Source organism: Kryptolebias marmoratus, linkage group LG4, assembly GCF_001649575.2.
Source record: "Kryptolebias marmoratus isolate JLee-2015 linkage group LG4, ASM164957v2, whole genome shotgun sequence".
NCBI classification, from domain to species: Eukaryota; Metazoa; Chordata; class Actinopteri; order Cyprinodontiformes; family Rivulidae; genus Kryptolebias; species Kryptolebias marmoratus.
Window position 1 is genome coordinate 16,744,436 of NC_051433.1, and position 25,579 is coordinate 16,770,014.

General features: G+C 42.5%; 1 protein-coding gene across 3 annotated transcripts in view; it reads right to left on the reverse strand.

The window, feature by feature from the left end:
* The window catches only part of srgap2 (SLIT-ROBO Rho GTPase activating protein 2), a 56,508-nt gene that overhangs the window by 29,853 nt on the left and 1,076 nt on the right, over nucleotides 1–25,579 (reverse strand). The gene's annotated exons all lie outside the window — the stretch shown is intronic.

A 25,579-nucleotide genomic window follows, 5' to 3' on the forward strand; every position in this document is an offset into this window, starting at 1 on the left:
CCTTCAAATTATCCACCACTGATTTGTTGTCTCGGTCTGATCTAAAGAAATGAAGATGAAAACAGAGGCATGATGGATGAGGACGGAGCAACCGCAACAGAATGGCAGTACCACCATGGTTGATGCCTGCACTTAATTTTAAAGCGGGTTGAGGCTGAAGGCAGTCGGTCGCGTTGCCTCAAAACAAACCAGACTTGGCCACGTGGCTGCGTGCAACTATGTGAATGAGCGGCCAGGGCGGAATTAAACCAGAAAAGGAAACAAATATGCAGCAAAACGCAACACATCCAGTCACATTGTGTTCATTCCTCCTTGGCAAGCACAACACGAAAGCTAAAAATAGTTTTCCTGCAACATTGCCTCTCGTAGCACGGCTTTGCAGCAAATTTACTCCCAGCTTTAGGCTGTTTCCTACGTATCTGAGAGGATGGACGATTGCTCTGGTCTGGCCTAGATGCGGAATCCAAACACGCAGCTTGAAAAGCCTCGTCGTACCCGAAAACTTCATTTAAACAATGCTGTCTTTCTCTGCTAAACACATGCAGTGACACTGAGCTCAAACTGTCACTCTGAACTGTTTTGACAGCAGTTATCCTGCCAGCTCCTGGAAGCCCACTTGTGTCCACCTTTATATCGTCACCGCAGAGGCATGCAAACACACACACACACACACACACACATCCGTGAGACAACTGTTTGCAAGTAGATGCGATGAGTGTTTGAGACAAGGCTTGAACTGCTTGGAGAGCGAGTGCGATGGAGTAAAAACAGAGAAACAACAATTTCACACGGTTTTAACAAGTCTGTTGATTTAAAGGACAGTTCTGATACGGTGCAGCCAGATTCTTATTACAGGTCCGTCTGAGTATTTGGGTATAAATGGGGTAAAAATCCCCCATTTATTCTCCCCACGGACAACGCAGCATGACTCACATATCGTTGAAAAGTGAGACGTCTACACATCCTATAGTTTTACTCTATTTTTTTTTTATCTGCACAGTTGGTGATGAAAGGAGATGAAGATTATACTGCTGGGTGGAAAAATGCATCAGTAAAGGCAGTCCCATTTAGACTGAAGACAATCCATTACAGCTCTGAATTATTCTTCCAACTGAGAGAATATCTAGTTTAGATAGTCTGACTGAACTGTTGTTTTACTGACAATTTTTCTGACTGACTGCTGGAGCTTCCCATCCTGAAACTGCGATGTCGCAGTTGCCAAGGTTTCAACACATGCCACTATAATTAATAAATTCCAAGTATTAACAGATTGGGATCATCCTTCAAAAACAAGTCTCTGCCAACACTGAGTGCACAAACTTTGCCAAACGAATCGCTTGTGAAAATAAGGCAACACACCATAAATTAAAGACAACCAAGCAGGAGATGAAGCTATAAGCAAGGTATGATATGCTTCTTGCTCCATTTTTGTGCATATTTATGAGGTAAGGCCTGGACTTTGTTGCTCCGGGCGTTGATACTGCAGTACAGACAACAGAGCAGTGGAAAAGAGGAGGGGGGGCTCAGTTGTACCACTATGAGCTCATACTATTGTCCTCGGAAGAGCGAAAGCAACACAAAGTAGTGTAAAGGGTGAGTAAGAGGGCGGGCACTGCGTCAGTGTGAATAATATATCCATTCATCCATGCGCACACAGGAAGAAAGGACAGAGAGACAGGAAGTCAGTCGGACCGGTTTGTTGCCAGCAGGGAGCACACGGTAAAGGGGGGTGGGGGGGTCCATACTAAAACAACTCCAGGAAGCATAAGTGTGTGTGTAAAACAGAGAGAGCAAGATGGAGGGTTGGATTGAGGCGTGTGTTTCTCCAACTATAAAGCTTTGAAAAAATAAAAAATAAAAAAGGCAGCAGTGAAGTTCACGAATATTACCCCCCTAAATCTGAAACCAGGCAGGAAAAAAAAAAGAAAAAACTGAAGGGGAGAAACTGGGACAGAGGTCTGCACGATGAAGTGTGTGTATGTGTGTGTGTGTTGGAGTGATGTGATTTTTAGACAGTTAAATCGGTGGGTACTGAAGCCTCAGTCCGCAGGTAGTATTTCCTAATAAGATTCTTCAGCAGGGTGGACTCTATTAGTTCCAGACATCTCTGCTTCAGTGTAAAGACACACACAGACACACACACACACACGCAAGCAACCAAGAGGAGAAAGGAGCAGAGGAAAAGATAGAATTTCAGTACAGTAAGTGTTAGAAGGAATTGCAGGAATGGAAAGACTCCAACCCAAGTCTTTTCCTTGGGTCTGAATATTTCCTCCAAAAACAAACACACACACACACACACACATTAAAGCTTACACTGGCATTTCCTTTCTCACCCAGAGTATTAGGAAAAAGTTGTGTTGTCCCATGGATGCAAGTTAACAAGCTTAGTGACTTGTAGACATGGAAAACTCTGCGGAAGCCAAACCACGGCAAACGTGCTGCGCAACCGAGGAGATGAGAGCAAGACGAGCAGAGAAGTAAAGGACACCAGATCACAAAAGGGAAAGGTTATTGACCCGACCTTTTATTATGGCTGAAGGATGGCAAGAAGGCAGCTATCATACTAAATAACTACATTAGGAATAGACAAAGAAATAATACCCGATTGAGCTGAGTAACAAGCTAACGACTAGCCTAAGGAGGACCAAGACCAAACAGGATCGCTTCCATCTTAAAACAACTCCTATATTTAAAGTTTTTTATGGCTATTAACCAGATTCGTAATTGTTTCTCCAAAATACGGTTGTTTTAAGAGCTATGTATAACAGGCAAGATATTAACTGTGCATTACCTCTCAAAAAAACACTTCAAAGGATCAGGCCTATTAATTAAATGTAAGCCCAGTCTAGTCCCATCAGGATCTAAAAAGACAGGGGGAATTATTGTGGGGGTTAGTGCTCACCGGGGGTAAATTCCTTTGCAATTCTGCAAACTTCCCTGGTCATTTCACAAATTTTTCTATCCTTTACTTAACAGTGAGATGCTTTATCTCAAGCTTAACAAAACAACAGAAACAAATAAATAAATAACCTAAAAGCTGCGTTTTAATAATGGAAGTTTTGCCTTGATAGATCTAGAGTCCATAGTTTCTCGTCAAAGTTCCCAGCTCGTGGAGGGCTGGGAACAGAGCTCAAAGGTCAGGGGTCACCAAGCTATCAACGGGGGGTCAGTTTCCCATGTCAACCAAATGGTACAAAACACCTCCAACAATTCAACTATCAGTTTCACCTCTGCAAAAATGATCAACTGTAGAAACTCTTCCAACAAATCCTTACCCCTTAGGCTTTTTTTTTTTCCTAGGAGCGTACTCTAATGATTCAGTCACAAACCATTTTCCTCTCCTGACACCAGCAGCCTTTATCAGCTACTGCATGCTCTGATTCCTCTTGTACGGTGGCAGAGGGGTTGCAGGGTTGGAGATTGGGGGCTGGGGTCTCCATGCATAATGAAAAACACAGCTTATCAAAAGTTAACTAGCTCCTTTTACCCATTTCACAGCCTCCGACTGCTCTACTAACCCAGTCTTGAAAAGGCATGGGGGAAGGGTTTGTCTCTTTGCTGCAATAATTTGAAGAACATCATCAAATAAGGCTGGGGATGCAGCTAATGGTTACAGTTAGCATTATTTTCAATATTGATTACAGTTGTGTTTGATTTTTTATTTAGTTTGTAAAGGGCCATTTTATGATGCAAAGTGGACAAAACAACAATTTCAAATTGATTTTTTGTTGTTTGGTATAAACAATAAAAAAAATCACATTGGAAATGCAGAAATCAATAAATACTTTGCTCCTATGCATCATGCATTCATCAATCAGGTTTCTACGTTGACACAATCTTTTAAGTAAGACCGAACAACCGCAAGTGTGCCAGCAGTTTCAGCATTATATGGGGTCACATGTCACCTTACAACCTGTCATCTCAAAAGATCTGTGTCCATTTTGAGGAAGACAAATTACTAGGCTCCAGGCTAACTTGTGTGTGCTTGTGTATCTGGTTCATCCTTGAGGATGCCGTCCACCTGGTGTCACCTCCATTTCCTGTCTCTGCTGGACACAGCCATCTGGGCCTCAGTCTGTTCCAGCAGGCTTCATCTCTGTCCCTCGTTCCTTCAACTCATTTGCTCTCTTGCTCTGGTACACGATTGGCTGCGGGGAAGCAAACCATGACCGCTAGTGATCTGTACCATCTGTTTGAGGAGGTGGTATGGATAGGTATCAGAGAACGCCCCCCCTCCTCAAAGCCACACCAAGACGTTATACCGCCCTTGGCCAACAGGAGAGGCAGGCTGAGCGGTCCCAGTCTGTGGGTGAAGGTCTGCGGCCTTTTCTAGTATTTCAGAATGGCCGGTGCATAACAACCCCCCCACTCCCCCCTATAATCAGCTTATCAGCCAGTCAGGGGATCAGACTAATCCTCAACACAAGCATGCGAAGAAGCCCACTGAGAGTGTGTGTCTGTCTGCAGAAGTGGTCTGTGACGGTGTGTGAAGCTCAGTCAAACCAACCTCAACTGACAGCGCTCGCTTTAACGTCACCCAAAACTACTATTAAGGAGCAGAAAATGGGTGTGGACATCCATCATGTGCAGACACATCCCTTTGTGGGCGGGGGGCTTATTCTGATTCTGATCCTTTTTAATTGAATTAACGCTTGTCATAATTCCAGTGAATGAGTAAGGATGCATCTCATCTCTTTTTTGAAGTTGTCTTGCTGAGAAAAAGAGGGCCCCCATCCTTTTTGTGATTAAGAGCAAAACAAGTTTTTAGACCTTAAAAACAGACATTTTTGGTGGTATTAAAAATATCTTTACTGGAACAATACCACGGTAGTTTGATGTATTTTGTTTAGTACCACTGTCTTTTATCCTTAACTACCATAAAAGCTAGCAAAACTAGCATTGTATACTTATGGTAGAAATATTTTGTTGTCTCAACAAACACTGTATAGTCTAGTTCAGTGTATTTTAATGTATTACTTTATTATTTTTGATCCTCTATAACAAGCCTAAAAATAACAATATACGCAAAGTCTGTTGCATGTTAGTTTTACATGCTGTATTGTTTATGTTAAAGGAATCAGCGTCAACTAATGGCGTATCGATTTCCTGAAGGGGGATCCATGTTGCAGTGACATGTTTGACTACTTACTGGGACTTTGGATTAAGAGCCAAAGGGCAGGGGTAGGAGTAATGATAGGAAATGGGATTTGACCTAATAGTGTTAAAAGATTTCCTTCTTCTTAATTAAATGGTCATCACCTGCGCCACCATCCTGTCTTATTTTTCTTTCTTCTTCCTGTCACTCTAGTCATCACCAATGGCTCACAGAGGCCTTGAAGGCTGTGCAGGGTTGTTCATGTGCACATAAAGACCCACCCCTCTGGGATGCTTCAGTGATTTGAAGCTGAACACTTAGGTGACAAAGGGAGGCTGTTACACTAACAGTGGTCCAAGCCAGCCATAGTCAAACGGCAAACTGTAACCACACAAAATTCAGACAGAAAGAAATGTAAATAATAATAATAAAGTAAGGACAACCGCTATATATATTATTACTCAGCAAACTGTAATCACAACAATCCACAAGGCATCTGGAGCACGTTGAAAACATCTGCAGGAAAATGGAAGAGATGGAAACAGTGGACAGAGTGAGAGCAAAGGGTGGACACATATCTGCTGACGGCTACTGATTCTTATCTGAGTGCCACTGAAAGGCGGGGAGGCCAGGGGGACAGAGTAAAGGGATGCATTCCATCAAATGAATGGTGAGACCCAGAACAGCAGTCGATAACATGAGATACTATCATTGAATCCACCTTGAAGTCACACGCTTCCATCCTCGGCAGCAACTTTCTGGGAAGCAGAGGGGAGGCTCAAGAGGGGATGTGCACAAACTATAGTATATAGTAGACTCTAAAACACGAGCAGGTATAACTATGTGGTTGTGTGTTTTTAGCTCTTTCAGTTTTCATTTTTTTTCTGATATTTAATCAACTAAAATATCCCAAAGAATTAAACAATTCATAAACTGAATGTGAAAAGCAGCAAATGGTTGCAAACAGGTAGAACACGTCTAAACTCACCGTTTATCAAAACCTGCCTGAGTGGTAAGAACATTTAAGATTTGTTAAAGGTGAACCGTGTCCCTTAACGGTGAGTGAGTCAGCGAGGTACAAGACTGCTTTTCAACCAACCACTACAAAAAAGGTATAACTCTTTCCCAACCTGGTTGTTTGTAAGGGTGCATGTATGTGCTCCGAAGTGGCCTTGCACTGCACTGACTACTACAGAGGCACCAGCTGAGCCTAAGGCTGCCTGCAATAACAGGCTGGTCTGTGAAATATGGCGACCATTTCAACCAGGCGGCAGTCTGTCACAATAACCCTTGCAGAATAGCCAAACCCATCTTCGCAGCCCCGTGTCAAGAGTGAAGAATGGCCCAGCTGAACCTATTATCATTGCTGGTATAGAAAGTGAGAGAAGAAATTTTGCTCTTGAGGACTGTAATATAATTACCACGGGTAAAAAAAGGTTACCTAAAGTTAGAATTCAGAACTTAGGGTTTTCAGCTTGTAGCTTCAGAGATTTTACAAAAGGAAACGTGTCCATCACCAATGGCAGACTCATAACAACAGCTGGTATTACGGGAGCCAGACCGCCCTTGCAGACACCATAACTTCTGTAGCAGAGGGCCGTTATAATAAAACTGTGAGGACATTAAAGCTTCCCCTTACCTGCCCCTCATTTCCCAGAGTATGAAGCCTTAAAGAATACACAGCTGCACAAACAGAGCGATAAATATAACTGAGTCCAACAGTGTTCTTTGATTCCTTTATGAAACAATGGTCACTTTTAGCCAGCTAGCTCAGTTCTTCCTCATTTCCCTTCACACCTGCACGCACATCCAGCAAGACATCTGTCTGAGCGCTGCAGGGACAATGGCGTAGAACTCAGGGAGAGAAACTGGGCCAAGTCACGTAAAGAGGAATCAAACTCAAGAGGAAAAACTACAGCAACAGAGCAGAACGAGGATGGCACAAGAGACCTCACTGAGAATAAGCTTCCTTTTACGCAAGTCATTCTGTCTCTCAGAGGAAGTTTTGCTATTGAACTGGTTTTACATTTAATTGCTTTCATCTTAAGGAATTAACTCTATAGCAAAGTTTCTACAGTTTATTTTGTAAATACTTCAATACCAAATGGCTACTGCTTTGGGTGGTTCCACTTAAAAAAAAGAAAAAGGTCAGAAAATCTTTATTTTAAACACAGCAATCCAAAGACGAAAGCAAATATCTGAGGAAGTCTCAAACCTACTAGCCATAAAGTCGCAAACAGACAGAAAATAGCTGATGGTCACATCTTGCTTCATCTTACAGGAATAAAACTGCTGCTATTAAAGAAAGATGCTATACAAGAAAAATAAGAAGTCGGGTCACTGTTCAGTTCATCACAGTCTCAGATTAGCATGGTTTCTGATCTGAATTCTTTATGAAAGATTAACCTTTTAATGAATGATTAGGGATTCTAGACTCAGAAAGAAAAGCAGGAAATGAGATTAGGGAAAACGCACAAGTCAGGTTATTTATTTTCAACAGGCTTAATGTGCAAGTGAAATGGACCGGATTAATGGCTGTCTGCAAGTTAGTGGCATAAACTCAGAGCGCACTCATTATGAACATTTTTCTAATAAGATAACATTCCTGCACAACATGTGCATCTCAGTAAATGGCGCTAATGTATTTCTCAAAGATGCATTCAGAGTTCAGTAACGTTAATTCAATATGTTGATGCAGCAGCTTGATGGGTAAAGCAGAGTTCAAAATGGGAGGACTACAGTGTTTTCTAACCAGAATGAGATCCTTTACAGACCTTCAGCAAGAGCAAAGAAAAAAATAGTTTCCTCTGTGGCGTATTTTTAGAGCTGTAAAATCTCACTTGAAGACGTGCAACCTGCTGAGAAGCATTTTTGCTGGCATCTGATAAGCCTTCAGACTTAGTGATATATTATTTAAACTGGAGTTTGTTATTTTTATTTCATGTCCTCACCAGTACCTGCAACAACATGTTCTCACCCAAGCACAGACGACACACTGCTGCCGTTGGTTTGGGATATATTCTTAGCACTGGAGGCATGTGTGAAATCCTCAACGAAGGAGCAAACTTTTGTCAGAGTCTACGTGAGCGAGCTGCAGAAGAGCTGCTCGGTAGGTGAACCTCAACTTTCTCCTCCCCGAGGAACAGAGACAACAATGTGAAGACCCCCCAGGACGTGTCAGGCTGTTAGGCTGATTCTGCCAAGCTTTACCTGAAGAAACTGAATGAGAGCATGCAGACGGACATGTTGACCACTGAGAATATTTTATTCTGTCCTAGTGTGTACTGCATTCCACTCTTTTGTAAATGCATGTTGACAACAACGTAAAAACACCATTTTAGTTGGGTTGGTAAGGCCCCCCCTTCACACTGAATGAAAACCCTGCTGTAATGTAAAAACAAACAAAAACAACCCAGATTGTGGACGATCTTTGCAGAATCTTGGCAAGGTCTTCAGGAGCGGATTTAGACTTCAGTGGGCTCCACATTAAGCGTGATAGAGCATGACTGGTCCACAATAGTTTTGAGGATGCAAAACGTCTACAGCGAGGTTGTGGTGGCAGCCTTTTGGGGTCTTCAGTGGAGTGGAGGACCTTACTGGTAGTGGTGACAGTGTCTCCATGTGTCTACCTGCACTGGCCTGGTTCGGTGGCGGAGAATTTGAAGCATGCTGACCTCATGCCTAGGCTACGACCATGATCATGACAAAGAAAAGGAAACAACCTGGAGCAGATGCGATACTGCGTAGCTGCGTCCTGATGCGGTCCGATAGAGTCATGCCAGGGAGGGGGTAAAGGAGTGTGTTTGTTTGTTTGTCTGTAGTAAAATATTTATCAACCAGTGGTCGAATTTTAATGCAACTCCCAGACAGTAATTATTGGATCCACAACTTGTTAACTTTTGGAATCAAACCAAATTAGGATGGCCGCCAAAGCTAATCAACCTTAGCAAACACAAAAATGGCTATAACTTAGGTTTTTTTACAGATATTGAGTTAAATTTGTTGAGGTAGTAGCTGAAAGTCTGAGAACTAACAGATCATGCAAGATCTTTATATAAAAGGCGGCAGACAATACCCATTCCTTAAAGAGACTTTCTTTTTTTTTTTATTTAATTTGAAAACGAGATGGTCCAAGAGCCGCTTCAGGACCTGGAACATTTTGCCCATGCGTGTGCTGCACGTTGTACATTGTGTTTTATGTGTGTTTGTCAAAGAGAGGACATGACGAATCAGTGCAAGACAATAGAGTCCCGCGGTGTGGGTGGCCACACCCTTTCCTTCTAGATGCTCTCCAAAGCTGCTTCTTTGGCTCGATAAGAACAACTTTTTTTTTTTGGGAAGCGAAAGGGCAGAGGTGGAAGAAGAAAGGGAACGGACACGCCAAAAATAAAGCTGTGGATAAAAGAAAAACAAAGGGGTGGGAAAAGAAAAAATAGCAACACTGTAATGAAAGCCAGAAGAAGTTAGACGCTTGATAAATCATCAGCCTTAATGGAAACAAGAACAAGAGAGGAGAAAAACCCAACTCAAAACTCAGGGGAGGGGGAGTAAAAGAAACAACATGTGAGCATAGTAACAGTCTTATAGGGGAAGAAATTCTGGGGTATACAGTGAGTAAAAGTGGGAAAATGCAGTTCTCTGTGTATCACTGAGCTCTGCAATAAGTAGCTAAATTATTAATGCTGCCTTTGAGTTTACGGGTTGAGAAGAGGAAATGCCCTCACACAGTATAATCTCTGGGTGATAAACATGCATTCTCTTGTGAGCAGAGCTGTCAGGAAAACACACAGCGATTGTCCCTGAGGACACCGGGCCTGAGAGTCGAGAGCAGAACCAGAGAAAGTGTGCGACTGCGGGGCAAAGGGAAGAGGTCAAGAGTCACAGCTGAACAGAGGAGCCATGTGGCCCACACCTGTTCGAAGCTCGCCACAGACAGATGATCAGGAGACACACGACACAACTGAGATGGTCGTTATTGTTGCTCGTTGCCTGACAATTATCCCCAGCTTGAGAGAGTAAAAAAGAGCCATCTTCCTGCTTTTCTTCATGCCTTCCCAGCTCGTGTTTTTTTTCTCCCCCTCCCTCCCAGCCAGGCTATCTTTCTTATCCACAGAGGAAACCTGTTTGATCTCAGAGTCCTGCTGTTCGGGCTCTCTAGCTCCCAGACATCAAGCGTGCACTCCCTTCTCACTCGCTAAAGAGAGGGGGGAAACACTCTCTCCTTACTCCTTCACAGAAAAAAAAAAGGAGAATCACAGAATCTCTCCTCTTGATCGATATCAGACGCAATCTGCTGTTTGCATCGGGGGAAAAAGCAACAAAATTATTCATGAATTCAAAATGGCCTCGATGCTGTAACAGCAGTGCCGAGGACAGCTGTGCTGCGTGCGTATGGAGCATGTAGAATGTGAGCGATGTCAGCAATGTATTTCACTCAGAGCACAGTGGCTATCATTGTCATCTCCAGTGAAGCAGGACACAATGGTGAGGGATACAGCCAGGGACCTGACTCACTCATACTGTAAGCCTCCCTGGCTGCTTTCTCGAACAAAAGGAGCTGAAAACAATGAGCAGTAAGTGTTAACGTGTCGCGTGAAGATACAATAGCTGTTTTTCTACACATAAACACCACTACCAGTCTGATTTTTTTTATTTCTACTTCAGCTCTGCAGGATTTCAGAGTGTTTGAGTTTTTCTTCCTTTGTTCTCACTTTAAAGAACATTAATGAAGCCCTGTGAAAAATATCCGACCTCGTAAAAAACGTAAAACGACATTGACATGGACACTGAAGAGAGCAAACCCACCACCACCTTATTGCTTTAATGCCCTGTTGTGGTTTTTAGTTTACTGTAATGAAAACTTTCTGCAAACAAAAGGAAACAATTGAATTAATGAGGTTTTTTTTCCCCAAAAAGGTTTACTCTCAGACATTTAAAACTGCTTTGGCATGTTGTTGGAGAAAAAAAAAAATTACCCACAACGAAAAATAGGCAAGTTTTATAAGTAGAAAAAAGGCCGAAACACATTCATTGCAATTTTATGAAATCATTCTAAAGTCAATGTACTTGCAACAAGATTTACATTTTATTTAAACTTAACAGTGTTTTAAGCCAGTCAACATGGATTCAGCTTTGTTTAATTTATTTAGTTTTTCAAAAAAAATAAAAAGGTGCATTAAATAAAACGTAAAAAGATTTGAACATCTCTTTAATTTAAAATAGTAATGGACTTGAATGAAACAGTTTCGGGATGAACTCTAGAACCTATTTTCTGGCAATTACATCTCCTCAACAAAATGTTGTCACAAATGAAACTACGACAATTCCAGATGCTTTACGCTCGTGCTCAGACTCAGCGCGATGGAATCTGCCATTCCAGACTGGGAAACACTCTCTCTCTGCCACACATTCCTCCGAGGGAACACCACCAGCACATAACAAGAGCTGCACTCACACTCAGTCACTTAGCCCTGCTGCCTCCCACTGCAACCTTCACGCACAGACAATGCCTGTGTGTGTATGGGCATGTGTGTCACGGGCAGCAACCTTTAACACGCAACGCTGCCCTCGGACGGCGAGAGAAGCGCGAGGGAGACGGGATTCTAGGAAATAAAGGATGATGAGGGTCACGAGAACATGCTCGTGTCAAACAGCTATGTGACAAATGGGATGAAGTGATTGATGGGAAGGGTCTTTGTGGCGAAGCTCATCCCCCCCTTCTACGCTTAATTCCTCTCTTTGTCAAAAATCGCCATCATCGTGAGATTTAAAAGCCTTTTTTTTTTTCCAAGAAGAACCTCTTGGTCTCTACTCTCAGAACTAGCTCAGAACAAGTCCAGACAGGACTTTACTTCCCACTTCCTTCCCTTATACACAATGTTACATAAAGTGTGTAATCTACAATGGAAAGATCTCGCCAGCCTCGCTCTAACCCCTGTTCTCCATGGGCCACTGAACAACAGGAATGGAGTATGCGTGTGTGCACGTATAAGGGGTGGGATGTTCACATTTCCACTCTATTTGAAGCACATGGACTGAGTCGGGATCTGTCGGGGGAGGAGAGAGGGAGAGACGGAGTGAAAGGGGATGGGTGAGGGCAGTAATCTGAGAGGGGTATCCCACAGCGCAGGCAGGCACATGGTCCTTACACACTGCTGTGGGCTCGGTGCAAAAGGAGAAGGACGCTCTCAGAAAAGATTTTCCCTATCAATCACAGGCCTGAACAGACGAACACAATAGTCCCTGAAGGAGGTTCAGTAAACTGGAATTTAACCACTCAAACTGTGCCACTGATGTCAAACGCCACCTGTCGAAAAATATCCATCTGAACGCGACGTCCTTGTCTACGGAGCGTTTCAAACCTGAACTCTATCTTCTGAAGCTTCATCTAAATATGAAAATGTTAATCCTAATGAAGGAATTTGTTGTCTGTTATGACTAAATACAGCTGGAATCTGAAATCTTTTGGAGCATGCTCACTAATACCATCTGACTCTGGCGCTGTTGATTATTTGCAACTGTATTATCGTCACTTGCAAACAAAGTGCATGATGCTTACGGTCCAAAACTGGGTCTCAGCTTCTAAAGTACTGCAGCCTTCAAACCTACCTGTGTAGAGCTGCCTCAGAAAAAAAAGCAATAACATAACTGATGACTTCACAACATTTCGATGAAAATCTTTGTTTTCATACAATATTTACATTAGCTAAATGAAATTACGGGAAGCTTAGACTAAATATTTAGTAAGAAATTGTAGTAAGGGTGTAAAAAGTTGTCAAACTATGAGTTTTGACATAAAAAAGTCTACCATGTCAACCAGAAACTGAATGGAAAATTTAATAAATGAAAATATTAATAATTGTGGAATACATCAATTATAAATGACTTCATAGGCACACTTTGGCTGGGAGGTAATGAAGCAGATCAAATGGAGCCTGATTAAAATCATAATCTTGTTTTATTCTGTTAGCTGGCAGAGGTAAAGAGGTCTTGGTTTTACTTTAACTCAAGCAAAGAAGCATCTCACTGATGCTCACATGCTTTGGAGAAGCTTATATATAAACCTAAACATTCATCATTTTAAAATACTTTTTTGCCTGTGCACATAATAGAAACACCATTTGCATAAACTAGATTATTTTACATTCATTGACTTATGTTCACATTCAAACCTTGATGGAACCAGCTTCTCTTTTTAAGAAAAAAGTCCTTTAAATACACCTTTTTCCTGGTGATTTCAATCTACGAACACTTAAGAAAATTTGGAAAAAAGTTTCATAAACATGTCTAACCCTGTTTTAACTAAACATACTGAGTCCATTTACAAATTATACCTTAAGTTCTGGCAAAAAATAAAATTTTAGAGGCATGGTAATTGAGATCTACTGAATCAACATGCCACAAACACAACTGGAACAAAAACAAAACACCCACTAGACAATTAGGATTTAATGTAGGCCTTTATTAAAGGTTTCTGGGTGATCATATTTAGTGTCTTAGTTATGAAGAGTGAAGCCATAATTACCATAAAGGCTCAAAGAAAAGATAACAAGGCTAAAAAGGTATCAGCAAAACAATTACTCTATATCTCATCTGTTTGGACACGACAGGTTTGATTTATATTACACATCCTTAGGAAACACGAGGAGTGCCCCATTGCATTTCTTCCATGATAATATCAGTACAACTTTTTGTGAGATAAAGAAAAGCTGCAGATCGCAATATAAATGGTATGGCGACATAACACATTTTTTGTTCACACGCCCACACAACAACAACAACATCTATAGTGAGTCCCCATCACTTACAACCTGAAGCATAAAGCAGCACACAGAGAGAAAAAGTGGACACTGCACATCAATTCAAGCAGTATGCATTCACCGGCTGCCCCAACTCAGATCCAGCAGCAAGACCAAGACCTTGACTATATGGTTGATACAAACATAACAAGGTCGTTTTAGTGTCAAAACCAAGATGGTGTTTGTTGTCACGCCCGAGTTTAAGTAAACGCACCAACAAGGATTGGACCAAGTGAGAGTTAGAGAAACATGTTAGCCTCTGGAAGCTACTTCAATGGTATGAAAGTACTTTGGCTACAAGAGGATAGCTGTCCAGGAACTCCTAATATCTTATAAAATGTGCAAGTCACCTGTTACAGCTAAAAGGTAGAAACAAGACAAACTGGTTTCACTATCTGATGGAAACCACTGAAGAGTTAAGCCAGCCAGTGAAGGCACATGAGGACAAAACACAACCAAGCTGAACGGTTTAAAAGGGGAAACAAACGACTCAAAGCATTGCTGCTTTAATCACTAAGTGAACTCTGATTGACAAGAAGACCGAGCGCTTTGTAGAAATTACCATAAATGTCCGTAAATATTCTCTGGTCCAGGTTTTAATGCCTTTCCAGATGGTGCTGATATTTTAATACAAGGCTGATTTGCAGTGCTGCTCTTCGTTTACATTTATATTTAAAAATTGTGAAGGTCTCATTGGAAAACAGTGTATCCTACAAACTTCTGAAGAGTTTAAATGACCTCAGTAATTACTGAATCATTTTTGCTCTGCAGTTATGTTGTACTTTCACTCAAGAGTCCAGTGGAAAACACATCCTAGACTGTTTAAATGTTTACATTTGACTTAGCTATGTTGCTGCTTTTGCAAATATACAGTTGTGTGGCTCCTGTCGCAATAGATTCACCTGTCTTCATGCACAGTAAGTCAGATGTAATATAAGATGGGAAACACCCCTGCCTACCTCCGAGACACACTATAACTTGCAAGAGGGTAGGGCAGATATAAGCCCGCTCTTCATACCACTGCACCTCTGGTTATGCTCAGTGAGAGGGACATCAGGAGGCAGAGTCTGCTAACAGGTTCCTACAGCGAGGTAAATAACAGGCCTCGGGTACTCACTTCTCCAGCTTGTGACGGTTTGCCTACACTGTGCGCTGCAGGAAAACCCCATTTTAAAAAGGCGGGGTTCATCCACACCAGGCATAACAGGCATGGCACTGTGCAGCAGTGGCATGTCGGTTCAAATAAAAACAAAAAAAGCATTTACGAAAATACAAGAGAATAAAGCTCACGCTACCACACCCTCCGGTGTAAACTACTATGAAGCTAGAGGCGTTTATAAATAATGACGTTCTCTGTTGAAGTCAACTAGTTACACCACTGAGCTGCCGACGGGGGTAGTCCGAGCCAAAACCATTAAGGCTTGTAAGAGTAAACCCGTACTGCAGCTAGATGCTCGAATGTAGTAATGATAGCCAGTCTTTGAGACCAGTCGGACACAGGATGTAGAAGAGAAGATGACACATTAGTTTCATCTGCTTTGGTTCAGAAATGCTCGTTTAATTTATGAAAGCTCACATTGTCGGAGGACATGGCCGGCTTGATTGCCGTCTTATGATCAGCCAGAGTCGGCATAAAGAGGGGCTCATCTTTGCAGCCACATAGCGGAACTGTTTTTGTAAGAAAGCCTATTATGTTCGTTGTAACACTCCCAACACTTTTTTTAAGGGTCCTCCAAAAAACGTTGTTGTTTTTAGTGCCAGACAGCCCGACACCACTTCCCCCCCCCACCACCACCACAACCACACAAAAAGGACTTGGATACTCCAGCCCTTGGTGTGAATGTGCCAAATGTAGGAGTACAGTTAATTTGAAAGAGACAAGGTTAAATAAGATTCAAGCCAAATCAAGGGAAAGGGGCACCACAAAAATAGAACTGTGCCAGAGATTCATCCCAGACAGCATGAGACTCATTTTAACTCAGGTTAGGACAGAGAGTGAAACTTATCAAAGGTCAACAATCAGAGATTTAACTCATTTTACTCTTTGCAGCCACCAAATCTTTCAAACTTTCGGCCTGCATGTTCCTCTACACCTAGTCATTTTTCTCTGTTTATGCTCCACACAGCCACTTCTGATGAGTTATCTGCAGAGGATTGTGGAATGGTTCGAGGTGCATATTTATCTCCTCGTTTACTTGCTGCTTCTGCATACCTGCATAACCAGCTAGGAGTGACTTTAAATGTAACCTTTAGCCGAGCTCAAAGCACACACCGAGACACGGCTTATAATTCCACCAAAGCAAACACGCTTGGTAACAAGGTTGTGCATCTGGTTTAAGAGTGAACTGATTAAATGTCAGGGGATAAAAATAGAAAGAAAGGCTGACTCTGGTTTTTAGGATCAGAGAGAAAAAGGGATGCTCCATTTCGAGGAATGCGCGCCATGTTTTTTCAATCATTTTCTGGATATGAAACGCATGCGTGTTGACCATGGGAAAGAAAGCTGCTGCGCGTCCACACAAGAAGTGGATTTAAAGCAAAGGTAGGACTCAGCACTTTAAATCAGTCTTCATAAGCTTGCAAAATATATACTGGGAGGAGGGGGGAGATGGGAGAATTCTCCATCAGAGCAGCTCCAAAGCTGGGAAAAACAAAAATAAAACTGGTGCATCCACATAGCAGTAAGGAGGAGAGGGGGGGCACAGTGTTCTCACATTCATTTATATAGAAGAAAAGAGAAAGCAGGAAGCTCTGTGTGTGTGTGTGTGTGTGCTAATGAAGCAGATTCAGCTGAGAAGAGGTGATGAATGGCTTCATTAAAACAGCATTAGGAGAGGTGAGAACCTGAATAGAGAGTGCCAGTGTGCTGTGACCGCTCTGTTCCACCAGAGGAAAAACTTGTCACAGAACTGAAATTCTCTCCTTGGCACAAACACAAGCCCATCCACGCTCTGTTACTGATTTACAGAGCTTAAAATGCAACGGCAGAATTTCAGACACATCGGGCCTCGGGATAAAGCTGGGCAGTGTCAGGCAGCAACAGCAACAATTCAGATTTTCATTTCCTCAAAAAGCACCGGGTTTCATCTAACACACTGACATGGCACAACACCCAGGAGCCTGAGGGAGATGAGGGAACAGCAGTGACACCATGGAGAAAGAAGGCAAGACAAAAAAAAAAGGAGGGATAAGGGAGGCAGAGAAGAATGACAAGAGTCTAAAGCAACAACGAGGAGAAGTCGAAGGGTTCAAAATGAAATTAAAGCATGTATGTGTAACCCGATCAGTTAGACCCAACATGGGAGGCAAATCTACGATTCCTTCCTCATTTTTTGTCTCTGCTTTTCACACACCCAGAAAAAAAAATTGGGGCAATTCAGTAACCCTGGCAACCAAATGTTCCTTCGTGCCGCGAGAAACTGCTGATGGAAGGGGGGGGGAGAGAGGAAGAGATGGCAATACGGCTGATGGAAGTGCATGCCACACTCATGCTGAACTGAGCAGCGAGTTTTCTTTAGCACCTTTAAAATCTACTCAGGCTTCCTCTCGCATGTTTCCCAGATCCCCCTCCTCTTTCCATCCTTTTCTCTTTTTTTTCCTCCTTTCCTCGTTGGTAAGAGCCATTGCTGTTTCTCCTCCCGCTCTCTCGGCCAGTACGAAGGCTGTTCAAACACAACCTGTTTCCTCCAGCACCTCTTGGGAGGAGAATTATACAACCTTTCTGTAGTGTTGTCTCTCCTTCCCTTCTCTTTGCTTCTCTCGTATTTATTTACAGCTGGGTGACTGTTTTCCTATTGATTGTTTTACAGAGGATGTGACGGGGCTTTGTCTCAGGCCTGCTTTGTTTTATATATAGGTTTCTGTTATTTTTTCAAGATGATCTCACCAGCAAATACACACACACCTAAACAGCCCCCCTCTCTCCCAGCTGGGTTTGAATCAGTGGAGAAGCTTATGCACGCACGCACGATATGTGTTGCATACGCTGTAATCACAGGGCGGTGATTATAGGTTTGGGTTGTCATGAATGAGTGTTATGTTTCATGACGACGCTGTAGGAGGGAGTGAGGAGAAAGACGGAGAGTGAGACAGAAAACGAGAAGTGGAGAAATGGGGGAGAAAAAAAACTGACTTTGGAGTTGAGGATCAGTGTTTGTTATGATGAATCTTTATTGAATATAGGCTGACAGAAATTAAAAAATGATTGAAAATGAGGGAGAAAGAGCAACTGGGACTATATAATGTGTGCCATTTGTTCCAAAAACAAAGTTTCATTTAGATACTATAAATATTTTCCCTTTTTTTTGTCCAAAGTGGACCTAGCGATCTTTGAAGGAAGGCGTGTGACACGCCACGGACGGACAGAATGACAAAGTTGTAGCCATTTTGGCCAAACCTTTAAAAATAACACCATGAGCAATCTCATGTGATATTGCAAGATGTCGCACTCAGAGTATGTGTAGTGACTGATTCTCAGCTATTACCCCATCAGGTTTTAGCTCAATATCTGTAAAATCGACTGAGCTACAGCCATTTTTGTGTTGGCTAACGTTGATTAGCTGTGACAGTTGTAGATGCAACGATTACTCTCAGCAGGTTTCGTTAAGATGTGTTCAGTGGCTCGTGAGATATTTTGGTAACAGACAAAACAAACAAACACAGATGAGGGCAAAAGCATTACTGACGTCTTTTGACGGCTGGTGATAATACTACAAATGATTGTTTGATATTCTACCTATACTAGTCAGAAATACAAAACATGCGCATATAGGACCTTCTTCTCCTCCACAAGTTCATCATCTCCCTCAAAGCAACTGTCTCCGTGGAATGCGACAGTTGACATTATGCAAAAAACCCACAGCAGGTAATAAAGTCAGCAGTGCTGGAGGGCTGATCTGTGTTTGTGCGCGAGTGTGTGTTTTGTTTCATCGTGCGTTTCAAAGTGTCAGCGTGAGATTTGACCCATTTATTACAAATCAGGCTCCCTTGGGTCCAGCTAAACACACGCGTCTTCTACATCAAAGCGCGAGCACCTGAAACGAGATCTCGGCCAATCCGGAACGCGCCTCTAAACTCAGGAGGGTGGAAACCCTCGAGCGACTGGATTGGCCGAGCAGGGCAGACGGAACAGCTGTTGTCCAATCACAGCATCTGGAACATCTGGCACCGAGCAGTTTCCCAGCAGTTGAACTCCGACCTTACACACTTAACTTCCCCGGCTGCTCTTTTTCTTATTTTCCTATGCGTTCCTATTTTCATTCCCTCTCCTCCCACTTACAATTTATTCATTCATTTTCCAGTTGCTGACAGCAACGAGCCGTGAGCTCTTCCATCTTGATAAAACGCTGTACGCTCGCACCAGTTCATCTACATAACACGGCAATGGCAGCCATTCCTCTTTTATCTCTCACCAAATAAACTGTATCCTGAACGTAGGAGGGCAGACAGAGATGGATTGGACATATCAGTCAACGTGCAATAACCCAGAGTTGGCTTTTAAGACAGGCTCTCATGATGTGTGTGTTCACTAAAGAAGGCCACCTTACAGAGTTAGTAAATTTAGAGCTGTATGTTTTTTCTCAGGTGCCACAATAAATTGTTATATCGAACAGCAAAGAATAGGGAAGCACACGGGCAAAAGCAGCAGAAAATCAATGAGGTTTTTTTTCCCCCAGCCACGCTGTGTCTGGTGCTGACACAGCACAAGCCGACTGTAACTGAACACACACACACAATTACAGTACAACTTAAAAGGACAGTGGGACACCTGGTTTGGAACACATTGTTCTATTGTGACACAGGAGCAAGAGGATTTTGCTTTATCCGCCTCCATGTTCCTTTGTATTCTGAAAGGCAAGTGGGGTCAAAAAAAAAAAAAGCTTTATACACTACCCGACTGCATGCTACGTGTGTGTGTGTGTGTGCATGTGTGATGAGAGAAGCAGTTAATTCCTTTAACCAAACACAAAGCCGTGAGCCTGAACACACTCATATATGATCCATGTATCCGACACAAACATCCTTCCTGAGTGATTATATTTTGAGCCATGTCAGCAGTTTCTATTCACAATACAACACGCTCCCATTCAGGACCCCGAGACTTAAACACACTGACCTGCTCTGTCAGACACACACACACACTCATACAGGATGTAATGAGTACAGAAACATCATCTGGAGTTGTGTGATTGACTTGTGGCAGAGAACTGAACCACTAAAGTTTCCTAAAACTCACCTTAATTTGCATTTCACATCCTTCCAATCTCAAGTGACTGATGTCAAGCTCACGATTAAATATACAACTAAATTCAGCCATTACAAAAAAACCTAAACAAAAAAAACCATAAGCCAATATTAGGAAAACAAAATTGTGAGTCGCAAAAATTTAAAAAATAAAATAAAACACACACATTTTCCCCTCAGTCCTCCCTCGTCTTTCATTATAATACTCAATGCTTTCCATGTGTTTTAGCATCTGAGCCACAATCGCCTGAATCACCACGTTCTGCAGTCCAAGCAGTCCTTTCCAATCCTGATTTCATGCACGCCGATCTTGCAGTGACAGTATATTTTTCAGTTAATCGCACAGACCTAAATAAAACGAAAACAAATCCACAGATCTGCATTACGTCGCCGCCTTTCCTATCGCGCCGTGGCGGTGAAAGTAGCCCTTTTATCTTAAATCATCTGTTTCTCCAGCCGCCTTGTAAACACGAAGCTTAGTAATGTACACGTAGGCAGACACACGGTTTCACTTTCCTGCCACAGGTGCTAATCCCTCATCGGGGGAGACAAATCTACATCATATCTGCATAAATCAGCTGAATGAGTTTGTTAAGTGGGCCTGTGTTACAAAACAAAAAACCCTAATGCTCCTGCGTGCTGCTTTATGACAGTCTCAGTGTTATTTTTTTAAATCAATGGGTTTTCAACCTATCATCAGAGAGGATAATGGGAGTTTTTTTCCCCTGCTTGGATCTTAGGAGTCCAATTTACTTGCCATGTCTGTATGTTTTGTAGCATTTCTCTTGATTAATGCAAACATAGTGACCATAATCAGCTGTCATTTACTTGTTAGATAACTGATATTATTTTCTTTAAAGATAAAAATGGAGTTCATGCTTTAGAGAAATTGCCAACTAGAGTATTCAGCAGGGTTCTTTTTTGTTTGTTTTGTGTGGAAATGTGCTGATCTGCTGGTATCTGTTGAAAAAGCTGTAAAACTGAATAAACGCACTACTTGGGAGGATAGTTGAGATCTTATGAAGAGGGGTTCTGTGGAAAGACTGTGAACAATAAATATCTCACCTGTTATAGATAGCTCTTTGAGGGATGAGCTAACGGCTATTCTGAACGAGGCCAAGACCAAAGTGAACTGCTGCCTTAAAACATCTCCAAACTCAAACAATGAAAAGCGGTTCAGAAACATTCACTGTCAATTTTGCATTACAGAGTTATCCCAGCAAAAATATAAATATAATGTTTTTCCTGTTGGAAGTGGGGTCATTCGAAGAGCTGTCTACACCAAAAACATTAGCCGTCTCTAACCTTTCTGCAGAACCTCACTTCAAAAAGCTCTGAGCTTGCTGTGACTATCTTAGTGGCTTTTATAACCACTCGCATCCATGTGTTGTCTGTTTTTAAAATGCGACGCATATTCTCTTTCTGTCTTGCCTCGTCTCCTCCGTTTTCCCCTCTCTGTACTTTCATTTTTTTTTTTAACCTTTCTGTGAGTCTCTCTCTCTACAAGCACATACACATGCTCTCAAACACACCCTCTTCCCGAGCAAGTAAGAACATTCCTCGTATCGGCCAGAACCCTATATCAGCACTGCCTGTTTGAACTGCCGCAGACTCAGAAATGGGATGGTGGTGCTCAAACATCAATGTGCACTAAAAAAAAAAAAAAGCAACATTCTTTAGCTTGTCTGCGAGGAGACAGCATCTACTCGTATCTTGATACGTCACGGCTTTGCAGTTCTTTTTTTCACCCTTCATGTAAAACACAAGACATAGTCAAAAGAACAAAGAAGAAAACGCCATGCTATATTAGGTGAAGCATTAAATGTTAACGTTAAGTAATCGTTAAGTCGTCAAAACTTGATTGTTTAAGTTAGGAAAAAATAAAAAGCAATAAGATGGCACGGGCTTGCCAAAGTTCTGTTATTTCAAGCTGTTACTGGCAAATGTTGCACAAGAACACGTGTTGTGACAGCAGCAGAAAGGCTGCATCTAACAAACCCCAAATGATACTATTTATTATACTATTATGCAGGATGAACACCTATATCAGGTACTTAATTTACACTGTAGAGCCTATCTGTGTGAATACATGGCATGTTTGTGCAGCTGCTCCTCCTGCTGCAGAGCTCTGTGCCTGTTATCCATGGGAGGATTTCCATTTATTTCCCCCATGATGCTGCAGTGTGATGCTGCAGCATGCAAAATATCTTCTTGCTGTCTGTTTAGGCATGCAGGTATACATCAGTCCCACTCTGCTGGCTGGGGTGAAAGCGTGCAGGGGGATTTATTAGGAACCGGAAAGAGACAGGAGTGTGACATTTAGCCGTTTGATACCCTCACTACCAGCAGTTCACAGGGCGATGACAAACCGTGACTCTAAGGGAAGACGGGCTGTAAAAATTCATCTGGAGCCATCTCTTTTCAGAGGGAATACGCACACTCGAATAAGATGAGTATGGGCGTGCGCATCATAGAAAACAGAAACGATGCGTGGAGAAATGAGCGGCCGTGGCCGGGAAAGGAGAGGCAGCACAACACAAGCTGCTCACCGGGGAGCGGTGAAGTAACAGACAGGAGAAATCAATGCAGAGTGTCGATGGACAAACATTAAGTCCACACTCCGACATGCAGCCTTAACAATGCTGCACCGGTTTAAAAAAAAAAAGCAAGTCTTTACGCAGGCTGCCAAGCATAAACAGTTGTCTGAAGGAAAGGAGATTAAGACAACAGAACTAATGTTACTGTGGTGACGACCAAAAGAGGAAGCACGTAACGGCAAGCAGCGTTGAGTCACGTTGGATTAAGCTGTTGATGTTTTCAACAGACATGTTCGAGTTTAGCACCAAATCAAATCCTGCTCGACGTGTTATAGATACGCACGGGTAAAATTCAAATTAACACATCAATACAGAAACATAAATGCAAATCAGAGCATCACTGAAGAGGTTTGATGGGTGGAACTTTTATTTACTGGACCTCAATGTAACGGCGTCACACTTTACTCCAGGCAAACGGCAGTGAGTAGAAGTGGGACTTTTAATTTTAATCACGCCTTAAACGTTTCAAAACTCTGAGCAGTTCTTATACGAAGAGGCGAACTGTTCAACAAATCAGGAACTGCAAACGCTCCATCGGCTCACCTTTTATGTTGGATCACGAAATATCGAGGAGCAACTGGTTGTTTGAATTCAACGCTCTGGATAAAGTACGACCACGTTAAAAGTTCCTGAAGATAAAGGCGAGGTCATGCCGTTAAGGGCCTCAAAAACAAACAACAAAATCTTAAAATTAATCCTGACAGGAAGCCAACGGAGGGAAGCAGACGCTGGTGTTTTATGCTCGCGTCTCCTTGTTCCTGTTAAAAGATGAGCGGCAGCTGAGGACTGATTTACGCACTTGGACAAAAAAAAAAAAAATGGTGTTGGTGTCAATTTTATTCATATAGCACATTTAAAACAGCTGAGGCTGAACACTGTGATTTACAGCCGTGTCAGAGAATAAGAACAAAAAGGTACAGTATATTGACACAATTATAAGATCTACTAAAGTTTAATGGAATATTTGAGTCAAGAGCTGACGTCTCTATAGTCTGAGTATTGAAAGGTAAACGATTGGAGGAGCTAATCTCCAATCTGGATCTTGGAACATCTCGGAGAAAAAAGGGCTGGCGTGTGGATGTTAAGACGATCAGTTAAGACCATTACAACCGTTAAAAGCCACCCATCAAGTCTTCAAATCCATCTGGAAACGAACGAGAAACCAGCGGAGAGAAGCCAACATCAGAGTTATGTCTCCGTCCAGATAAAAGATGAGCTACTGCGTCCTGGATGGACAGGTAGTAAATGATGCAGGGACAATTGACTGAAATCAACAAGCTAAGTGTTACAGTGATCAAAACGAGAAGAGATAAAAAGTAAGAATAAATTTATTTTCTCTGACAAGTAACTGAGATAAATGAACTTATCTGCCCAAACCAACTCAGAAATGACACCCAGATACTTACAGGTTTCATTGCCACTTAAACAGTTGTTTTAATGAATAATTACTGTCCAACTTATAGGCAGATAGACTTGGGTGTCATCAGCAAACCAATGGAAAGCAAATATGAGGGATCCCAAAGGCAACAAGTAGAAAGTGAAGAGCAGAGGACCCAGAAATGGATCCTTAAGGGATTCCACCAGGCTGCAGAAGAACTGGACTGTGAAACTCCCGTTTGTCAGGTGCATGTTCGATACAAACAACGCATAAAATATTTTTTGTGTGTTCCTTCAGCAGTTTGAAAGCCAGGGACTTGTAGAATCCACGGACAGGAAGTCTGCATTTAACCCTCCTGTGAGCTTCGGGTCAAATTGACCCAAAGTTATAAAGGGCTTCTCTGTCGCTCTCTTTCGAGGACTTCGGGAGGCTTGGCTGTAGTCGCTCCACACCTTTACCACTCAATGTATATTTAACTTTTAATTCATTACTCATACAGACTTTAACACCTGAAATTCCAGTTTGGTGACCTAATCATTTATAGGCCTTGCATAACTCCTATTTTTTTCCCCTTTCTTTCTTTTTCTGACTTGCAATTCTCGCAAACGAAGTCATAACAGAAAAGCAGTTCCACAGAATATCGGGAGAGTCGTGAAGTGACGCGAGACGGGTGGCAAATTGCTCATAAACGATAGCGAGAAGAGGGAGTGATGAGGCCAGTACCGGTCCCATCTTATCAAGCGATCTGGCTCTGCAGCAGCAGAGCAAACACGCTGTTCACTTTTTGGAGGATCATATCCTGCCCTCCGCTCTCTTCCTAATCCCCTTCCGACCCCCTCTGGTCACCTCTGCCCCCGCCCCGGCTTAAGGTACAAACCACACAGCCTCATAGATCTCACTTTTACGCTCATGAATCGATCCCGAGTGGGCTGCCTGACGACAGAAACATCCACTTGCAGTTAACACCTTAACACCTTCTTTTCGGTCAGCTACGGTCTGACACCTGGCTTGGTCATCATCAGACTGGGACCCTTAATGAATTGTGATCACTGTGCAAACCTTTAAACATGTTAACACAGTAAAGACAGGTAATGGATCAGCTACGGAGCCGTGCAGGAGAGACAGGGGAGGGAGAGAAAACGCCCTGCTTGGCTCAGTCATGTCAGATCTCCAGCCTCATGGATCTTCCAGACAACATCACCTTTGCATGTGCTGCTTTTTAATTTTTATTTAAAGCCCACATCTGGACAACACCACTGATTTCTGCGCCTATTTTTTTCCCCCTCTCCTTTGTTAGCCATCTATGCCCTCCTCATAGTCAAGCGTTTGAAGACACCATCATCTTCATCGTGCTTTTTATCATGACTGCAATTATTGAGCCATCAGTGATCTAGCAAGACAGTAACAGTGCCATTGACCTTTGTAAAAGGGTTGGTGAAACAGAGGTAAGTAGGAGAGGTGAGGG